Source organism: Phoxinus phoxinus (assembly GCF_949152265.1).
Source record: "Phoxinus phoxinus genome assembly, chromosome: 5".
Lineage (NCBI taxonomy): Eukaryota > Metazoa > Chordata > Actinopteri > Cypriniformes > Leuciscidae > Phoxinus > Phoxinus phoxinus.
This window is the reverse complement of record NC_136880.1, coordinates 17,248,976-17,260,943: the sequence shown is the minus strand read 5'-3', so window position 1 is coordinate 17,260,943 and position 11,968 is coordinate 17,248,976. Positions and strand designations below refer to the sequence as shown.

The 11,968-nt window shown below is 39.1% G+C and overlaps 1 protein-coding gene across 2 annotated transcripts in view; it reads right to left on the bottom strand.

The window, feature by feature from the left end:
• LOC306998379 (phospholipid scramblase 1) overlaps window positions 1-11,663 on the bottom strand; it is a 21,229-nt gene extending 9,566 nt beyond the window's left edge. For both annotated transcript variants that reach the window (XM_079612404.1, XM_079612403.1), the window contains exon 1: window positions 11,513-11,663. The gene's annotated coding sequence lies outside the window, so the exon portion shown is untranslated. The remainder of the gene's footprint in view (window positions 1-11,512) is intronic.
• Window positions 11,664-11,968: the final 305 nt, after the last annotated feature.

Genomic DNA, 11,968 nt, shown 5'->3' with positions numbered 1-11,968 from the left:
TGGAGATGAACTGTGCAGGACAGTAGTGGTGGGCAGATCGAGGCTTCGTGAAGCAATGAAACAGTTGAACCAAATGTACCATATTGTTTCGAGGCTTCGAATCAATCCGACACCCGTCTCCACGGCGACACCTAGTGGTCACTTGCAGGTGTTGATCCTGAAACAACCTTGACGAGCCATTAAAAAAAATTGTTTTTTTTTAGGGCCCAAGCCTTGAAAAGGCGAAGGCCCTATTGTTTTCCATGGGATTATTATTTATTCTTCTTCTTTATTATTAGGGCCCAAGCCTTGAAAAGGCGAAGGCCCTATTGTTTTCCAAAGGATTATTCTTTATTCTTTATAATTATTATTTTACTACCTTTTGGGCACTTTTGGGGCCTTAACGTGCTCAAAAACTCTTGAAACTTTGCACAAATGTCAGAACCTGCGGCCATTAGAGCTGGACTGAAGCTGGTACCCGGGCGTGGCAGGAGGGCTCGACAGCGCCCCCTGGAACGCGGTCCGAAAACTTGGTCCATAAATCAAACACGCTTGCGTGGAATAATATGAAACTCGGTACACTTATAGATCTCATCGGTTCATATATCCTTCATGCTCTGACTTTTTACCCCAGCCCAACAGGAAGTCGGCTATTTGGCGTAGTTTAAAAAACACATGCAATGGAATTTAAAATACTCCTCCTAGACGATTCAACCAATCACCACGAAACTCGGTGTGCATGAAGTCAAGACATGGAGGATGAAAAATTGCCAGGGGATTTTTGATATCTCGAACGCTTTGGCCGTGGCGAGGAAACGAATTTATGGCGAATATTGGAAACAGGAAGTGTGTTATAACATCCTCATACATTAATTGATCTTGATGAAACTTCAGCAGTGTGTTCGTTGTAAGAGGCCGATCACATGGATGTGACTATTGTGAGTCAAAGTTATAGCGCCACCAACTGGCAGCAGGAAGTGTGTCACTTTCAAAATGCTTTGAATTCACCCTCTTATTTTTACCCGATTTGCTTCAAACTTTATGTGTATAATGTAAACACACGGCAGATGTAGACATGTGAAAGAATTATTGATATCTTAAATACTGTTGCCATGGCAACGCTTTAAACTTTTATATTCTTTTTGGGTGCATTTGAGGCTCTTAACATGCTTCAAATTGCATGAAACTCAACATGCATATCAGATTTATTAGGTACTAGGCATGTGTGAAGTTTCAGAAACGGGCGCGGTGGAGGGGCTCAGTAGCGCCACCTTTAGTCAAAAATGGGGTATTAGTTTTACCTACAGTAACAAAAATCGGTATTTATATTTATCTCCCCGAGCCGGACAACTTTCTAATTTACAGTCATTAGCTCCGACCAACAGGAAGTCAGATATTTTGGTTTGAATGTGATTTGATGGGAATTTTGCCAGTCTCTCTCAGTGTCTGTGTGTGTGAGAGAGGAGGGGGGCTTTATTTTAACCCTTTCTCTGCTGTGTGGGACTTCTCGGGCACTTTTGGGGCCCTTAACGTGCTCGAAAACTCTTGAAACTTTGCTCACAGGTCAGAACCTGCGGCCATCAGGGCTGGGCTGAAGCTGGTACCCGGGCGTGGCAGGGGAGCTCAACAGCGCCCCCTTGAACGTGGTCCGAAAAACTTGGTCCATATATCAAACACGTTTGCATGTAATAATATGAAACTCGGTACACATATAGATTTAATCGGGCCGAACAACTTTCGTGCTCTAAGTTTTACGCCAGTCCAACAGGAAGTCGGCTATTATGGGCTGTATGAAAATGCATGCCCCTGGAATTTGATATACTCGTCCAAGAAAAATTATCCTATCGCCACCAAACTCGGTCAGCATGAAGTCAAGACATTGAGGACGCTAAATTGCGGACGGATTTTTGATATCTCGAACGGTTTGGCCGTGGCGAGGAAACGAAGTTATGGCGAGAAAAGAAAAACACAATGTGTTATAACGTCTTCATACATTTATTGATCTTGATGAAACTTCAGCAGTGTGTTTGTTGTAAGAGGGCGATCACATGGATGTGACTATTGTGAGTCAAAGTTATAGCGCCACCAACTGGCAGCAGGAAGTGTGTTACTTTCAAGATACTTTTGACTAAAGTGGGTGGGTTATTTTTACCTACAGTCACAAAACTCGGTCTGTATATTGTGCTTATCGATCCGGACAACTTTCTAATTTACAGTCATTAGCTCCGACCAACAGGAAGTCAGATATTTTGGTTTGAATGTGGTTTTGTCTCTCTCTGACAGAGTTCCCCCTGCCATTCTCTGTGTGTGTGTGTGTGTGTGTGGGGGGGGGGGGGGGGGGAGGGAGGGAGGGAGGGCACACACACAGACAGCCCCCCCCTTTTCTGTGTGTGTTTGGAGGGGAGCAGAAAGACTCACACTGATGCAAGCTCTAAAGCAGACTTCTTCTCGACAGTCAAAGCGGGGTTACGTTATATCCCGTCGTGCACAGGAACCCGAAAGGCAACGGGGGTGGCGGCTTTTTATATATATATATATATATATATATATATATATATATATATATATATATATATATAAATAAATATAGCTGCAAGCAGCGATGGAGGGCCCAAGCCGGTGGCAGCGCCAGCCCGGTGCCTTTAGTGTAACTAAAGGCACCAGGGTGGCGGTGCCACCGGCTTGGGCCCGTAATCGCTGCTTGCAGCTATATTTATTATATTACTACCTTTTGGGCACTTTTGGGGGCCTTAACGTGCTCAAAAACTCTTGAAACTTTGCACAAATGTCAGAACCCGCGGCCATTAGGGCCCGACTGAAGCTGGGACCCGGGCGTGGCAGGGGGGCTCGCCAGCGCCCCCTGGAATGGGATTCAAAAACATGTCCATATCTCAAACACGCTTGCATGTAATAATATGAAACTCAGTACACGTATAGATCTCATCGGGCCGAACAACTTTCGTGCTCTAAGTTTTACGCCAGTCCAACAGGAAGTCGGCTATTATGGGCTGTATGGAAACGCATGTTCTGGCATTTGAAACACTTGTCCTAGAGAATTCATCGGATGACCACGAAACTCGGTGTGCATGAAGTCAAGACATGGAGGATGCTAAATTGCGAGGGGATTTTTGATATCTCGAACGGTTTGGCCGTGGCGAGGAAACGAATTTATGGCGAATATTGGAAACAGGAAGTGTGTTATAACATCCTCATACATTAATTGATCTTGATGAAACTTCAGCAGTGTGTTTGTTGTAAGAGGCCGATCACATGGATGTGACTATTGTGAGTCAAAGTTATAGCGCCACCAACTGGCAGCAGGAAGTGTGTCACTTTCAAAATGCTTTGAATTCACCCTCTTATTTTTACCCGATTTGCTTCAAACTTCATCTGTATAACGTAAACACACGACAGATGTAGACCTGTGAAAGGATTATTGTCATCTTTAATACTGTCGCCATGGCAACGCTTTAAACTTTTATATTCTTTTTGGATGCATTTGAGGCTCTTAACATGCTTCAAATTGCATGAAACTCAACATGCATTTGACATTTATTGTGTAATAGACATGTGCGAAGTTTCAGAAACGGGCGTGGTAAGGGGCTCAGTAGCGCCACCTTTAGTCAAAAATGGGGTATTAGTTTTACCTACAGTAACCAAACTCGGTACGTATATTCTTCTCTTCGATCCGGACAACTTTCTAATTTACAGTCATTAGCTCCGACCAACAAGAAGTCAGATATTTTGGTTTGAATGTGAGTTTTGGTATATTTTAGACTCCGAGTTTTTAGCGGTGGTTTATTTTATTCACACCAAACTTTTTCAACATGATGAAAATACATTAAAGATGCTAAATTGTGAACGGATATTAAATATCTCAAACGGTTTTGCTATGGCGAGGGATTAAAGTAATGTCCAAAAAAGGAAACACTAAAAGCCTCATATCTTCTAAAAAAATTATTATACACCATTTATTTCTATATAAAAGTATACAAATATCAGAACTAAACCCATTTTGTTCTTTTATTTCAATTTAAGAATTATGTATAAGTTAAAAAACAGCCAGAATGCACTTTTTAAGTCAAAAAATAAGTCATACATAGGGCAATACTGCCCTCTTGTGGTCAAAATCGGGTAGGCCCATTGTATATTGTATCTATATAAATAGTGACTGTTAGAATATTTTCCTACCGGTTAATCGATGTGCAATTAAAGCGGGGGCTTTGAAATCGCTAACTTAAAAGCCAAAGTAGTACTGGACGTCCAGTAGGAATGAACTAAAAACATTCACTCTGTTCTGCTCGTTCCTCGCCGTGAACGCGTTATTGCCCGTGCAGCCATGAGCATTTAGTTTAATTTTAAACATAGCGCCATTTCGGGGATGGGATTGCTTGAATTGCGTGTTCAATAGCCTATTATTCTTAATCTTTTCAGTCAGCTTTTCACCCATGATTAATGAAATTGGACTCCTTGTGCTGATGTTTGCTGCGACTCATTCAGCTCACGATTTATTAAGCGGACACATTCAGGTTTTAATAGGCTAGTGCCCACTATATTTGAATATCTGTATATTGTAATATCTACACCTAGTCACACCCTACTCTTATTAAATGTATGCTTCATAGTTCATTTTTAATTTCTAAATTTGATCAATAAATTAAATTATTTAGAATAATAAGACACTATAGGACTGTTAGCCTACCCTGTGGCTGATCAAATTAAATATTTTACACTGAAAAATAACAATGCAATTAAATAATGTTTTAAGATTGTTTTAAATATAAGTTAATTAACGATCGTTGCAAAGAATGAAAGGCTACTTTTAAACATAACACTAAACCTCCTATAGGTGTCGCCAGGCGACCGTCTTAATGAGCGAGTCATTGATTCATTCGTTCAAACGAGTCGTTCGAACGACTGAGTCATTCATGAATGACACAGATCTTTATGGATTGATCATTGAATCTTTGAGTCAAGCGATTCTTTCAGAATGCGGAATCATTCACTAATGAAAAAACACGACCGTCTTAATGAGCGAGTCATTGATTCATTCGTTCGAACGACTGAATCATTCATGAATGACACAGATCTTTATGGATTGATCATTGAATCTTTGAGTCAAGCGATTCTTTCAAAATGCGGAATCATTCACTAATGAAAAAACACTGTGAGATGCGCGATGGTTCTGCTGTGATCTTTGTTTAACTATTTTCGCTGCTGAAACAGAACAAAAATAGTCAACATTGTTGTGTGTGTGTGTGTGATTTTGGTTGGGTGACATTTGTATGTTACAGTTTGACAAGAGTTTATAGTTTAAAGGTCCCATGACATGAAATTTTCACTTTTTGAGGTTTTTTAACATTAATATGAGTTCCCCTAGCCTTTATATGGTCCCCAAATTTCTAGAAATTTCAATCGGTGTAAATCAAGCTTTTGCTCTCTTTCTCTGCCTTTGAAAAAGTGGAAGCTCAATCGGGCTGATCTTGAATCTCCTCCGTATGACGTCATACGGAGGAAATGTTACCTCCCCTTTCTCTGCTTTGCCCGCCCAGAGAATATTTCCAGTCCATGAGAAAATGAGCTAGGAAGTAGGAACGCGTGCGCGATTTTAGTTTGTCCACGGGAGATATCATGGCTTTTGAGCGAGCGAAGCATAATAATGGCTCAATAATTGGATGTACAAATGAACACCGAAGCCTTTTTTTAGTTCCTTCATCCAAGCAAGAACCAGTGGATTCATTTCATTTTCTCTGGAAATGCGCCGACACAACTCCCCAAAGTTTTGCATGTCTGCGGCAAACATTTCACCGACGACTGTTTCCTCAACTTGGGCCAATAATACAGAGCTGGCCTCGACGAACGTCTGCAAATAAATCGATCGAGCTAACGTTACCAAGCAACACTTTCTGATGTGTAATTGTTCAAGTTCAGACAAATCGTTCAATACTGCTGTTTATGCCTCAGTAAGTCAAGCCAGTGACTAAAATATCAACTTCACATCGTTTCTTTTAGTAGGATGAAAATAATCGTATTTAAATTGTGAATAAATTAACTTATAAACATAAAGCGATCGAGGAACAATGTTTGTAGGAATCGCGCGCACGCGTTTCTACTTCCTAGCTCATTTTCTCATGGACACAGCGCGATGGAGTTTATCTGGACACTTGCCAAACTCGTTATGAAATCAATGACGCACGTTACACTGCACATGAAGCTCTTACTGTATTTACATCATCGTGTTTGCATTGGTGAAAGCATTAGAGAGAGTGCAGAAACTGCGTTGCAATGATAAGATCTTCATTCTCGCGATCAACAACAGACTGTCATCTGCTTGCGCAATGCTCATCACGGCAACATTTTATGTGATGGGAATAGATCTAAATACTTTAAAAACTTCTGACGATTTGTTAATCTCGATAGCTGTAATAGTAAAAACGTATAATAACTGTAGTAAAAGTATTCGAGAGAGTTTCACATGTAATAAGTAGCTATTTCATATGCAAGCATGTCAGCCAATCACAGCAGTGGCCGGTTACACCGAAGTCTCACACAGACACGCCCCTTCAAACAGAGCGTTCAAATCAGAGGCTAAAACTGGGCTAGGAAAAATGCCTTTTATTTCTAAATTATGACTATTTTTGATTTAAAAAACATACTAACATTATAAGGGCAACCCAGGAAACATTATAAAATAATATAATAACCCCATGTCATGGGACCTTTAACAAAAGCACAATGTTGTGTTTTATTGCAAGTGCACACAAATATAAGGAAACACTTTGCAGTTTGAATGATGTCCTGTATGAACAAAATGACGGAGTATGTTTTTCGATCGATCCTCGTATACACACACACACACACACACACACACACACTGCAATCTTGACATCGCAGCCACACACACAGACAGCCCCTCCTGTGTTTGTCTGTGTGGGGAGGGGGGCAGAAAGACTATTAAAAATAGGTATATTGTGCCATCTAGTGTTTTATACTATGTATAAATGTGTTTTTTCTTTTAAACAAGTGTTTTAAAGTACACTAATTTCAATTAATTCAATGCTGCATTTTTATGTATATTTAAACATTATCAAAGACTACTTTCTGTCAAAGTTAGGATGTTATTTTTTTAGTAAAATATTTTCAATAGTTATCTGTCTCTGTCGGTCATTCCCCTCCCCTATTCCTGTTTTTCATTGCACGCTTTTAAATGTAAAAAAATCTTTCTGTTTTGATATATTTAAACTTTTTTAAAAATCTAGCAAAAAATGCGCCTTTTTGCACAACCCATTTTTATTTTTTTTTATTTTTTCACTGTTCTAATCAGGTCAGGCAAGTCAAATGATCTGTCTTGTCCCTTAAAAAAATTAATATATACCACACTTCATATGAATTTTTGGTCTTGTGTACTTACAATGGCTGCTGATTTCATGTGTCCGTTAAGTCCATGAAACTGTAGGGTGTCTAATTTTTCATTTTAGTTTTCAGAACGGTGCTCACGCCCTCGATGCGCACTTTTGCAGAACCCACACTGATGCAAGCTCTAAAGCGGAGATACGTTATTGCCCTTTGTGCACAAGAACCCTAAAGGCACCGGGGTGGCGGGTTTTTATATATATATATATATATATATATATATATATATATATATAAATAAATATAGCTGCAAGCAGCGATGGAGGGCCCAAGCCGGTGGCACCTCCACCCTGGTGCCTTTAGTGCAACTAAAGGCACCGGGGTGGCGGTGCCACCGGCTTGGGCCCGTAATCGCTGCTTGCAGCTATATTTTATTATTGTATTTTTCTAATATGTGAATCTTGTAACCTATAGGCTCCTCACTGTGCATAATTATATTTTGGTCCTGCAAAATGAATATTAATAAAAGAAATCAAGCCACAATGTCTCACTTTTTTATAGATTTTCATTCAAAAATATTAATTTCTCTGCTGTGGAAGGACTAGCTTACTTCTTTTTTTACAGATAATTTCTCCAGCCTTTGAAAAAATCCTCTCACAAGGGACACTTGTTGCTGGCATGCAAAGACATTTTTTAGCCAGGACATACAAAAGAGGAAAGATTACTGCTCTCTCTTTCCAGTAGGTTAATGGATCATGAGTCCTGGGCATCTATCTATCCAAATCTATCTATCTATGTATCTATATGAATCTATCTATGTATCTAAATATGTGTCTATAATCTATCCATGTATCTAGATATGTATCTATAATATATCTATGTATTTAATATGTAGGCTATCTATAATCTATCTATATATGTATCTATCTATTAATCTAGCTGTCAGCCATCCCTACAGGACAGTCGATCGCCAGGAGCAGGATTGTATGGCAAGCCGTTTTAGCTTTTATTCATTTCCAGGATATGAATTCTTGATATCAACAATTACATTTTCACTAGTTAAAAATTTAGTTATTGATATCAGGAATTAGATTTATACTAGTAACAATGGCCATTTTTGATATCAGGAATTACATTTCCACTAGTAACAATGCTAATTCTTGATATCAACAATTACATTTTTACTAGTTAAAATGTTAATTCTAGATATCAAGAATTTAATTTTTGATATCAAGAATTTAATTCTTGATATCTGTAATTGTATTTTCACTAGTGAAATGTCACCATAGGCTGCCATTCAAAATCAATTGTTGATATCAAGAATTGATTTCTTACTAGTAGAAATTCCAATTTCACATATCAGAAATACAATTCTTACTATAGTAAAAACCTTTATTTTTTATATCAAGAATTCAGTTGTCACTAGTTGAAATGTCTATTCTTGATATCAACAATTGAATTGCTACTAGTAACAATGTTAATTTTTGATATCAATAATCCCATTTTCACTAGTGACAATGTTAATTTCTGATATCATGAATGTGATTGTTACTAGTAAGAAAGCCATTTTAGATATCTGAAATATTATTGATATCATAAATACATTTTCAGATATCAAAAATGAAAAATGTTACTACTAGCAATTCAATTGTTGATATCAAGAATAGACATTTCAACTAGTGACAATTGAATTATTGATATCAACAATTACATTTTTACTAGTAAGAAATCAATTCTTGATATCAACAATTGATTTTGAATGGCAGCCTATTGTGACATTTCACTAGTGAAAATACAATTACAGATATCAACAATTCAATTGTTGATATGAACAATTACATTTTTGATATCAACAATTGCAATTGTTGATATCAAGAATTCAATTGTTGATATCAAGAATTCAATTGTTGATATCAACAATTACATTTTTGATATCAAAAAATTTAATTGTTGATATCAAAAATGTAATTGTTGATATCAAGAATTCATATCCTGGAAATGAATAAAAGCTAAAACGGCTTGCCATAGGATTGGGCACCCCTGGTTAACACATTCAATCAAGAATGTTACAGTTTTCTAGTCAGAAAACCTAAGTTAAAAGTAAAAAAAAAAAACTAGACGGTTGCAACAAGACAGTTACAGTAACGCTAATTATAAATTAAACTGCAATAAAGATAGTAAAAAGAAAGACGTGTAAAGACTAAAAGCAATAGGGCTGTGTTGAAAAAAATCGATTCACCAATTCTGAATTGATTTTCATATTAATTTCTAAAGATCGATCCGTGGACCAGGAGCCCTGTAAACGATAAACCGTGTATACTCAGACTTTTATTAAGGCCCCGTTTACACGATGGGAAAACGCAGATATTTCTCTGCGTTTTGGCCTGTCATTTACACGAAAACGCCGTTTTTATCACAGAAAACGATTATTTCTAAAAACTCCGGCCAAAGTGGAGATTTCTGAAAACGCCGGTTATATGTTGTCGTGTCAACTGGGAGAAACGGGGTTTTAGGTTCTCTCTTGTCGATTCTGAGGATTCTGATTGGCTTGCATAGCTTTATCCTTCTCCCTACACTGCCGCCATAGGTTTAGCATAGTTATAAAGGCGCTCGATGGCGTATTTATGCGGGTTGTGTGCACGATGTTATTATTGAAAACGGAGGGGGAGAAATATTCGTTTCTCTAAATACCCGGCTATGTGTAAATGTGGCCTAAATAAACTAAACTCGTACCCGTTCTTCGTTCGCCATGCTGGATTGAAAGCTTCATTGAGGCTTCATTTCTGTTCTAATTAATCCGTATTGCACAAATGGTGCGCAGAACCGTGCTCCTCGAATGCACTCTCAGGGGATTCCATATATGATTGGTTGAATGGTGAGCTCGCATCTGATTGGCTAAAGAGTACGACAGACCCGCGTGGGTCAAGAGCTCTGCCAGGAAAGTCTCAAAAACACACACACACACACACATCCGAGGCGATTCACACGTGAATGACGATTGCACATCCACATTCAGGGATAAACTCGTACATTTTAAACACTCAAAGGTTTTTGCACACAGTTGTATATCTACGAATTGTGTTTTGCATTTGTGAAATGTATTTTATGAATATATAATTTTATTTTGCGCATGTGAATTGTTTTTTGTGGGAAAAAAAAAATTCCACGCATGTGAATTTTTTTTGTGTGTACGTGAATTAGGTTTCATGCATGTGAAATTGTCTACGCATGTGTGAATCAGGTTTTTTGTGTGAATTATTAATGAGACTGATCTGTCTCCATACATATAGGCTACTTTTTTTTTTCTCTTTCGCGCAGGTCATGTTTTGAAAGAGAATGTCCTGTAGCTTACTAATGTAAGCTCTCCAAGCTACTATGCTCTCCACAGAACATAAAATATTAATTTAATTTAATTTAATTTAATTTTTCGTGTTCGCATTTATGAGGAAAAAACAGTGTTTAAGCGAACCCGATACAAAAGCTTGGTTACAATAACATTGTTTTTTCCTCATAAATGCGAACACGAAAAATTTAATTAATATTTTATGTTCTGTGGAGAGCATAGTAGCTTGGAGAGCTTACATTAGTAAGCTACAGGACATAGTCTTTCAAAAAGCATTTCAATGTGCTTTTTCGGACCCCTGGTCATCTTATGCGCATGCCCATCTCTCTCTTGCCTACAGCAAGTCCCAAAGGACAGAATGTGTGCATATGGTACACTTAACTGGAAACACTTCAGGAATGTCGAAGTCGTCATCTGATTGGTTGAATTTTACGCGAGTGTCGCGTTTATTTTCGGTCCGCCGGGAAACAACGCGCAGACGTGTGATTGCGGAAGAAAAATGGTTGTGTTTACATGAATGACAATGAGCATTTATCAAGATCAGCTAAACGTAGAAAGTATGCGAGGTTCACGGCATAGACTCTTTAAGAGATGTCCAGGAGTTTTGTTTGAGGCACTTGAGACTTGTTGCACGCCGGTCTGTTGTTGTGGGGACATTTCCACGCCCCGAAACGTGACGCTGAACGAAACGAACTGTAATTGGTTGTTTGACATGTCGGTCAAACGGCCTTATGGGCGGGCCTTGGCCAAAGAAAGCTGCTATGAATTCCATCCACTGGCTACGCGAGACTAGACTACGCCTGACATCAACCGCATTTCGCGCGTTCTCACACCGACCTGCAATTATTACAGCCTCCTCCATGTCCGTCGCCCCCTGCTCATAACATTTCGTCCTCGGCACTGGGTCCAGTCCGGCCACGAAACGGCGAAACTTCTCTTCCCTCTGGGCTCTGTCACCGTATTCAGGAAAAGCCTCATCCACAAGCCTGCTGATTTCTGCTGCGCACGCTTTAACTCTCCCGCGGGGGCGGGCAGATAAGCTGGCTCTGAATCGCTCCATGAACTGTCTCCTTTCAAAAGCCTCTTTGTAGCTTCTCCTTCACCGCGTCATAGTCCGACTTAACAGCATCAGAGAGACTGTCCCATAGAGAAAAGGCTGCGTTGCACAGACGTGTAGGTAAAATCCTTGTCAGTTCATAGTGAAGCGGCTCCACTCCCTTCCGTGAGCGCTTTGACCGATACTTTAAACTGTCTGGCCCAGCACACGAAGCTTGCCTATGGGATCAAATTCCC